Raw genomic sequence first — 8,014 nt, 5'->3', positions numbered from 1 at the left:
CCATATATAATGTTTGGGGGTTCTAAGTAATTTTCTAGCAGAAAAACCTGTTTTAAACATGTAAAACGAGGCTGGTCTTAAAGTGGCTAAGAGAGAAAAAAAAATGAATAAATAATAAAAAATATATATAAATAAATAAAACATAAAATGTAGGAGAGAAATAGGTGCTAATAGACTACAGAAAACTAGCTAAGAGAGAAAAAAAAATGAATAAATGTATAGGAAAGAAATAGGTGTTGACAGACTGCAGGAAACTAGCTAAGAAAAAATGAATAAATAAATAATAAAAAAATTAAAAGTAGGAGAGAAATAGGTGCTAATAGACTGCAGGAAACTATCTAAGAGAAAAAAAAGGAAAAAAGCAAGGGGAGGTCAATCATAAAAATGGGTAAGATCACACTCAAAATTTAGTCCATTGGGTATACGCGTTCTCAAATGGAAAATCCAAAAGACCTCCCGCTTGCACAGCAACCTAAAGACATCTCCTCCCCTAGGTGGTCTTTTAACTCGTTCAATCCCCTGTATTTGTAGAGCTGCAAGATCGCCACCATGTGATCGATTAAAATGATTAGCAACATTTGTAGAGTGATTCTTCTGTATAAAAAGGAGAGGGAGAATGGGTAGAAATAACCCCGGGACTTTTAAGGTGCTTGTATTTTAAGATGAATAGAGTAGATAAACATGTACAGTATGACTTAGTCATAAAAAAAAAAAAGATTTTTATTACAATTAATATAAATTACACAACATCGTTAAAAAATATGTATCTCAGTATCCACATCCAATAGTAGGCAGTCGAAGGAATACCACTCAAAAGAATACCACTCTACATGTTTTGCTCATTGGGAGCTTCCTCGGGAGTTTTGGTATGGATTAAGGTATACTAAAAATAATAAGAGGAACATGGATGAGATATCGTATTGCATGATAAAATTTACGATTGAAAGTATATAGATATATATATACGGATAACATGTCATACACGAGCTGTAACCAACTAAAGAAATCAAGAAAATAAAAAAATAAAAAATATCAAACAACAATCAAAAAATAAATCCATCAAAGTTAGTGATCTTAAAGGGCTGTCAATGATTGAATATGAATTATATTTGGTAAAATTATTGCCTCTGAATAACATCAGAGATACACAAGCATCAAGTAGGTCTCTCAAGTAAAAGATCCCGTCCAAAATGGCCACAGAAGGACACAGAATTGGTATATCCTTAATGAAAAGAACAAAGGAAGTATAAGGGATGGAGTAAAATATTAAACAATTAATGTTAAAAGGGGGGCATCAAGTCTGAGCACCATGTTGACATAAAGGTTACCTTTGGTAGAATCAAAAAACTCTTTTGCTAGAGGTAAAGAATCATCATTGCAAATATAAAAAACGGTATTGAACCAATGTGCCATGAAGATCCATAGCCAGCAATCAAATGCTCATAGACAGCATTAATGATATCCAGAGATGTGGATGTATAAGGGTACAGCTAAAAAGCAAAACAAAAATTACCGGTCAAATAAAGTTCATATGTGTAGCCCATTTAAGAGTCAAACAGAGCTACAAATAGGACACTTACCAATAGTAATGGCTCAAACAGGCATGAGGTGGGAGAGATATAACCTCTCCCCTGGACGGACAGCCTACGACAGATGATTGCGGTATTAAGCAGCATTCTTATAGTCCTTCCACCCCGGTGGCGTCTGACGTCACCATTGGGATGCGGACATGTGATGAGGAAGCCCTGAGGGGCGTGTGGACGAAAGGAGGCAGGAGGCATCGTAGCATGATGCTAACTACGTCAAAGTCTACAGTGAGCATGCGCTGAGCAGTAAAAAAAGCAGAGCACGTCATTAAGATGGCAGAAGCCGAAAGCGCCATCTTGGAAGAGGGAAAGAATCTGGGCAAAGTGAAATAAATCAAACAAATCATTTTTCAAGGCGACTGACACCTCTAGGGCTCCCAAAAAAAAGGGCGATTGATTATTCAAATAATCACAAAAAAAAAATCTTCCTCTGCCTTTGTAAGTGTAAACACAGACAGGGGAAGTGATGTCATCTCTCCACGTGGAGTCTTTTCGATAACACCAGTACACATACCTACCTCCCAACTTTCTGAGATTTGAATGAGGGACACCCATCAGCAAACGTAAGCAGGCATAGGACACACCCCTTGCCACTTTCCTTAAAGGAGTCCTTTATAAGTCCTTTTTATACCACTACTATTCCTTTATATTGGCTTTTGGAATTTACAAATGCAGCAATTTAGAAATCAGATGAAAGGTTTAGCGCTGGAAAACACTTTTTGATAGATAAAAAGTGCATTTTATGTACAGCTATATAGATCAGACCAAAATGAGGGACAAATGAGGAGCTGTGAAAACCGGAAGTGATGTAAGAGGCGCCTGTAACGCCGTTAAAATAACAGTTCTGCTGCTTTTTAATTTAATTTTATTGCTGTGAGTGCCCATTTGGTCCAGTTCATACAATACTGCGCTATGGGAGATTCTTTTTTATCCCTTACATAAATCTGCTGTGTGTGAACATCCACGCTGATAAACTGGAAGGTGCCAATGGGAATACAGGACCAGGAGAGGCATCATTCGCCACCATTAGATCCCGGGAGGTTCCGCAGCCATACTAACCTGTATAAGCTATACACCATCTTCATTGAGGTAAAAATTAAGAGAGCACTAAGTGGTATGCACGAAGATCCCACACTGGAGGCTGTTTATTGAAGAGCTTGTTTGAAGCACTATTAGCACTTTTTTCCTCATCCCCTTCATTGGTGGAACATTTCATCAATGTTTATTCATTCAGACAACTTGATTCCAATTAATTACATTTATTTATTTTACTCATATTGATCAATCAGTACTCGATACATTTATTGATATTTGCATTTAATAGGAAATTGTTACATTGTTTATTTTGCACAATCTTTATATGCTTAATTTTTGTAAGTTTGCACATTATTGCACAGGCACTTTATTGTAAGCATTATTTGCACAGTTGATTTACACATTTATATTTGCACAGTGGATATACACATTTATATACTTCAGGACTGTAGTACAGTTTAATTGGTGGTGCTGATAATTTTTCTATATAAACTGGTGTCAGAATTAACCCCCAGCACTGGTGTCAGCGGACACACTATTAACCTCCAGCACTGGTGTCAGCCGACGCACTGTTAACCCCCAGCACTGGTGTCAGCAGACACACTATTAACCCCAGCATTGGTGTCAGCAGACGCATTATTAACCCCCAGCATTGGTGTCAGTGGACGCACTATTAACCCCCAGCATTGGTGTCAGGGGACGCACTATTAACCCCCAGCACTGGTGTCAGCAGACACACTATTAACCCCAGCCTTGGTGTCAGCGGACGCATTATTAACCCCCAGCATTGGTGTCAGTGGACGCACTATTAACCCCCAGCATTGGTGTCAGGGGACGCACTATTAACCCCCAGCACTGGTGTCAGCAGACACACTATTAACCCCAGCCTTGGTGTCAGCGGACGCATTATTAACCCCCAGCATTGGTGTCAGTGGACGCACTATTAACCCCCAGCATTGGTGTCAGGGGACGCACTATTAACCCCCAGCATTGGTGTCAGCAGACGCACTATTAACCCCCAGCATTGTGTCAGTGGACGCACTATTAACCCCCAGCATTGGTGTCAGCGGATGCACTATTAACCCCCAGCACTGGTGTCAGCGGACGCACTATTAACCCCAGCACTGCCCCCTACACTCCACAAATAACTCCCCCAAAAACACTTCACAAATGCCCCCCAACACTTCACAAATACCCCCTGTTCACAAATTTCAACCCCAGTCACCCCACTAAGGACTTTGCTCAGCCTCAGTGTGATGGCTCACTTACCTCTCCTCCTGGCAGTTAGCTGGTGGCCTGATCTTCTGCCTCCTGAGTCCTCTCCTCCTGTCAGGTCCTGGCTTAATCACAGGCATAGTGGCAGGGCACCCGAGAATGCCATGATCTCCCACCCTGAGGTGGCAGCAGGACCCTGGATCCGGGCACAGCCTTCAAGGGAGCACAGCTCTGAACGATCATCAGAGTCTAGGTGGCCAGGGCGATGGGCGGATCCTCCCTCCGCTGTGTTCTCTCTGCTCTCCTATGCTGTGTCTGTTTTCTTTGCTGTTCACGCTGGGCTGCAGCAGCATGCAGGAGAGAGGACACAGGAGAGAGAAAAAGCTCCCAGCCGCTGCGCGGTGCACCCCACGCACCTGCTCAGGATCGGCCCTGCCTGCGGACCATTTGTAACCGGTCCGCGGGCCGGTACTTTGAGACCCCTGCTATAGATGTTTTGTGGACCAAAGCAATTTGTATGCTGGTCAATTCATCACCGCTAATCCCCATTTGACCTTTGCCAGAGAATGGAAACCTATTACGGTTTCCAAATTTAAGACCTTTTTGGGCCTATCCCTTCTCATGGGCATAACTAAAAAGTGAGTTGCGGTCATATTGGTCCACTGACCCAATCCACGATATGCCCGTGTTCTCTGCCTCCATGGCCAGGGCACAATACGAGCAGATCTTACGGTTCATGCACTTCAGAGATAATGAACTCTGTCGTCCTCAGGGTGACCCTGGATACAATCGGCTCTACAAAATTCGGCCCCTCATAAACCACTTCAACCAACAGTTTGCAGCCTTGATTACTCCTGATCAAGTTGTCTGCGTTGATAAGGCCCTGATTAAGTTTTCTGGCCGCTTGTCTTTCAAACAGTATCTTCCAAGCAAGCGTGCCAGGTATAGGGTCAAGATGTATAAGCTCTGTGACAGGGCCACAGGCAATACATAAAGTTTTATGGTTTACGAGGTGTGATATTGGGGGATGTCTAGCTCAGTGTAGAGTTTACCAGTGAGCTGAGTCTACGCCAGATATGCAGTTTAAGGGCTTTTTTTGGCCCATGTTTATTAAAGTAAAAGAAAAAACAGTCCATCCAGGATTCCCACGCAGGGTCTTCAACTTCAAAGCAATAATGAGATAACAAATGGAAAATACAGAGCCACCTGGCTCTCTTGTCAGCACTGCTGTTTAGGCGTTGACCTTGGTCCTCTTGTCCCTGTGATGCCCTGTACACATGATCGGACATTGAACGGACATTCCGACAACAAAATCCATCTGAAATTATTCAGACGGATGTTGGCTCAAAATTGTCTTGCATACACGCGGTCGCACAAAGTTGTCTGAAAATCCGATTGTTCTGAACGTAGTGACGTAAAACATGTACGTCGAGACTATAAACGGGTCAATAGCCAATAGCTTTCGTCTCTTAATTTATTCTGAGCATGCGTGGCACTTTGTGCGTCGGATTTGTCTACACACGATCGGAATTTAAAGGATCGGATTTTGTTGTGGGAAAATTTTATATCCTGCTCTCAAACTTTGTGTGTTGGAAATTCCGACGGAAAAAGTCCAATGGAGCACATTGGAACACAATCCGATCACACTTTCTACGTCGGAAAATCTGACCGTGTGTACAGGGCATAACTGTGTCCCTGTTTGGTACCCACTCTGTACCTCTGGTGACACTCTCTCTTACAGCTTCCTGGCTGCTACAGCCCACCGGCTTGGGCCCTCCGTCTGCTCTGTCAGACTGTCCTGTGCCAACAGACACACTTCTCCCTTGCTCACCTGGACTCCTCGGAAGGGTGGAGCCCAGAACCCTGGTCCTGGCTCTGCTTTAAGCCCAGGACCCACCTGTGCAATCAACAAGCCAGACTCCTGGCTGTTCCCAAAACCCATTCCCAGGATTGGAGATTCCATCCCACCCAGATCGCTATGAAATCTCCAGGTCCCCAACTGGATTTTACCAACCACAGAGGAAACTGATAAAAGAGTTTCCTCCAAATTAAATAATCCTCCTGGAGCCTCTCAACCTGCTTATTTGAGAACCTTGGCCGACAATCACTAAGATTCAAATTCCTATGGTGTTGTGGAGAAACCCATCTGTGTCCACAAATATAAGCTTAATATGGGAGGGGTGGACCTCAACGACCAGTTGTTGGTGCCGTACCTAGTTGCCCGTAAGGCTAGATGCTGATACAAAATACTGTCTGTATACTTATTCCAATTGGCTCTGCTGAATGCTTATGTGCTATACAAAGCTTCAGGACCAACTGGATCCTTCCTTAAATTCCAAGAAGAGATCATCACAGCCCTTCTGTTTCCAGACGGTGCAGTGACCCAATTTCTCAATCCAAATGCAGTAAGCCGGCTGCACGAGAGGCATTTTCCGTATGTCCTCCCTGGTACCCCTACCTAACGAAAATTTTGTGTCTATAGAAAGCACGGATATTGGCGTGACACCCACTATTATTGTCCCTCCTATCCTGACCATCCTGGTCTTTGCATTGGTGAATATTTTGAACGCTACCACACACTAGTGGAGTATTAGCGCAGGGTACAGCACTGCACAGACTAGGACACACTTTCACAGGGTCTCCAAAGATGCCATCCCATTTTGAGAGACCCGAACCTGGAACTGAACGTTACAACCACTACAACCTTTACAGTTACAAATAAAAGTATAAAAAAAAAAAATAAATAAAAAAAGTAAAAAAAAAAAAAAAAAAAAAAAAAATATATATAAAATTTAAAAAAAAAATTGTTGTTGTTTTATTGTTCTCTCTCTCTCTATTCTCTCTCAATTGTTCTGCTCTTTTTTAACATTAGGGGAGGATTGCCCCCATGCTTCGGCATATATTTTTTAGGCACAGATTGCATTAAAAAATGTTTTATTTTTACTATGTTTTAGTATATTTGCTTTGCAGGTATGTATGTCTTACTGTTATACTGTAATGTTACTTTGTTTTATTGTTAACCATCATTTGCTTATCAGGTACGCCATTCAGCTGCAGCACTGATTTATGTATCTTGACAGCAACTGCGTTTGTTCCCACGATACGTAAAACAGCGACTCTAGCGCTGTAGGAGGTGATTTCACCACCACAGTTAAAAATAAAATTGTACATGTATGCCCATCATTAGAAGTGGGTGGATGAAGGACGGTATTCTAATGGTGGACATACCCACCGATCAATCTCTTTTTTTCATGCAGCCCACAGGCAGCAACAGCGTTTGTTCCCACGATACATAAAGCCGCGACTCCAGCGCTGGAGGAGGTGATTCACCACCACAGTTAAAAACAAAATGTGCATGAAGGGAGGTATTCTAATGGTGGACATACCCACCGATCAATCTCTTTTTTTTTGTTCAGCCCACAGGCTGCATGAAAAAAAAGATTACAATATATGCCCAACAAGGACCAGCAATGTACTGGACTGGTATGTTGCTGGACTTGGTGGACTTGAGTAGTTATACCAGAATCATGCCTGCGGGTTTAGGTATCATCTTGGTATCAATCTTTTCAGCCAGCGGTCTGCTTTCATGTAAAAGCAATCCTAGCAGCTAATTAGCCTATAGACTGCTTTTACAAGCAGTGGGAGGGAATGTTCCCCCCTCCTCCCACCGTCTTCCATGTTTTTCTCTGGCTCTCCTGTCCCAACAGGGAACCTGAAAATGCAGCCGGTGGTTCCGTCAGCTGACCATAGAGCCGATCAGAGACCCAAACAGCTCCAATCATCTCTATGGCCTAAGAAACCGGAAGCTACGAGCATTTCATGATTTAGATTTCCCCGGATGTAAACAGCGCCATTGGAAAATTGGGAAAGCATTTTATCACACCGATCTTGGTGTGGTCAGATGCTTTGAGGGCAGAGGAGAGATCTAGGGTCTAATAGACTCCATTTTTTTCAAAAAAGAGTACCTTTCACTACCTATTGCTATCATAGGGGATGTTTACATTCCCTGAGATAACAATAAAAATGTTAAAAAAAAAAAATGAAAGGAACAGTTTAAAAATAAAATAAAAAAGCAAAATAAATGATTAAAAACAAACAAAAAAAAAGCACCCCTGTCCCCCCTGCTCTCGCGCAAAGGCGAACACATGCATCGGTCTGGATTCATATGTAAACAGCAA

At 42.5% G+C, this 8,014-nt stretch overlaps 1 long non-coding RNA gene across 1 annotated transcript; it reads right to left on the bottom strand.

Moving 5' to 3' along the window:
* Nucleotides 1–499: 499 nt before the first annotated feature.
* Nucleotides 500–1,771, bottom strand: LOC141134501 (uncharacterized). The gene is made up of 3 exons (XR_012243177.1): nt 1,581–1,771; nt 1,329–1,490; nt 500–883 (listed from the first exon to the last, which is right to left on the bottom strand). It is a non-coding gene; the product is annotated as an uncharacterized lncRNA (long non-coding RNA).
* Nucleotides 1,772–8,014: the final 6,243 nt, after the last annotated feature.

Source organism: Aquarana catesbeiana, linkage group LG03 (genome assembly GCF_042186555.1).
Source record: "Aquarana catesbeiana isolate 2022-GZ linkage group LG03, ASM4218655v1, whole genome shotgun sequence".
Taxonomy (NCBI): domain Eukaryota; kingdom Metazoa; phylum Chordata; class Amphibia; order Anura; family Ranidae; genus Aquarana; species Aquarana catesbeiana.
Note: the sequence above shows the minus strand (reverse complement) of the source record. Positions and strands in the feature narration are given on the sequence as shown.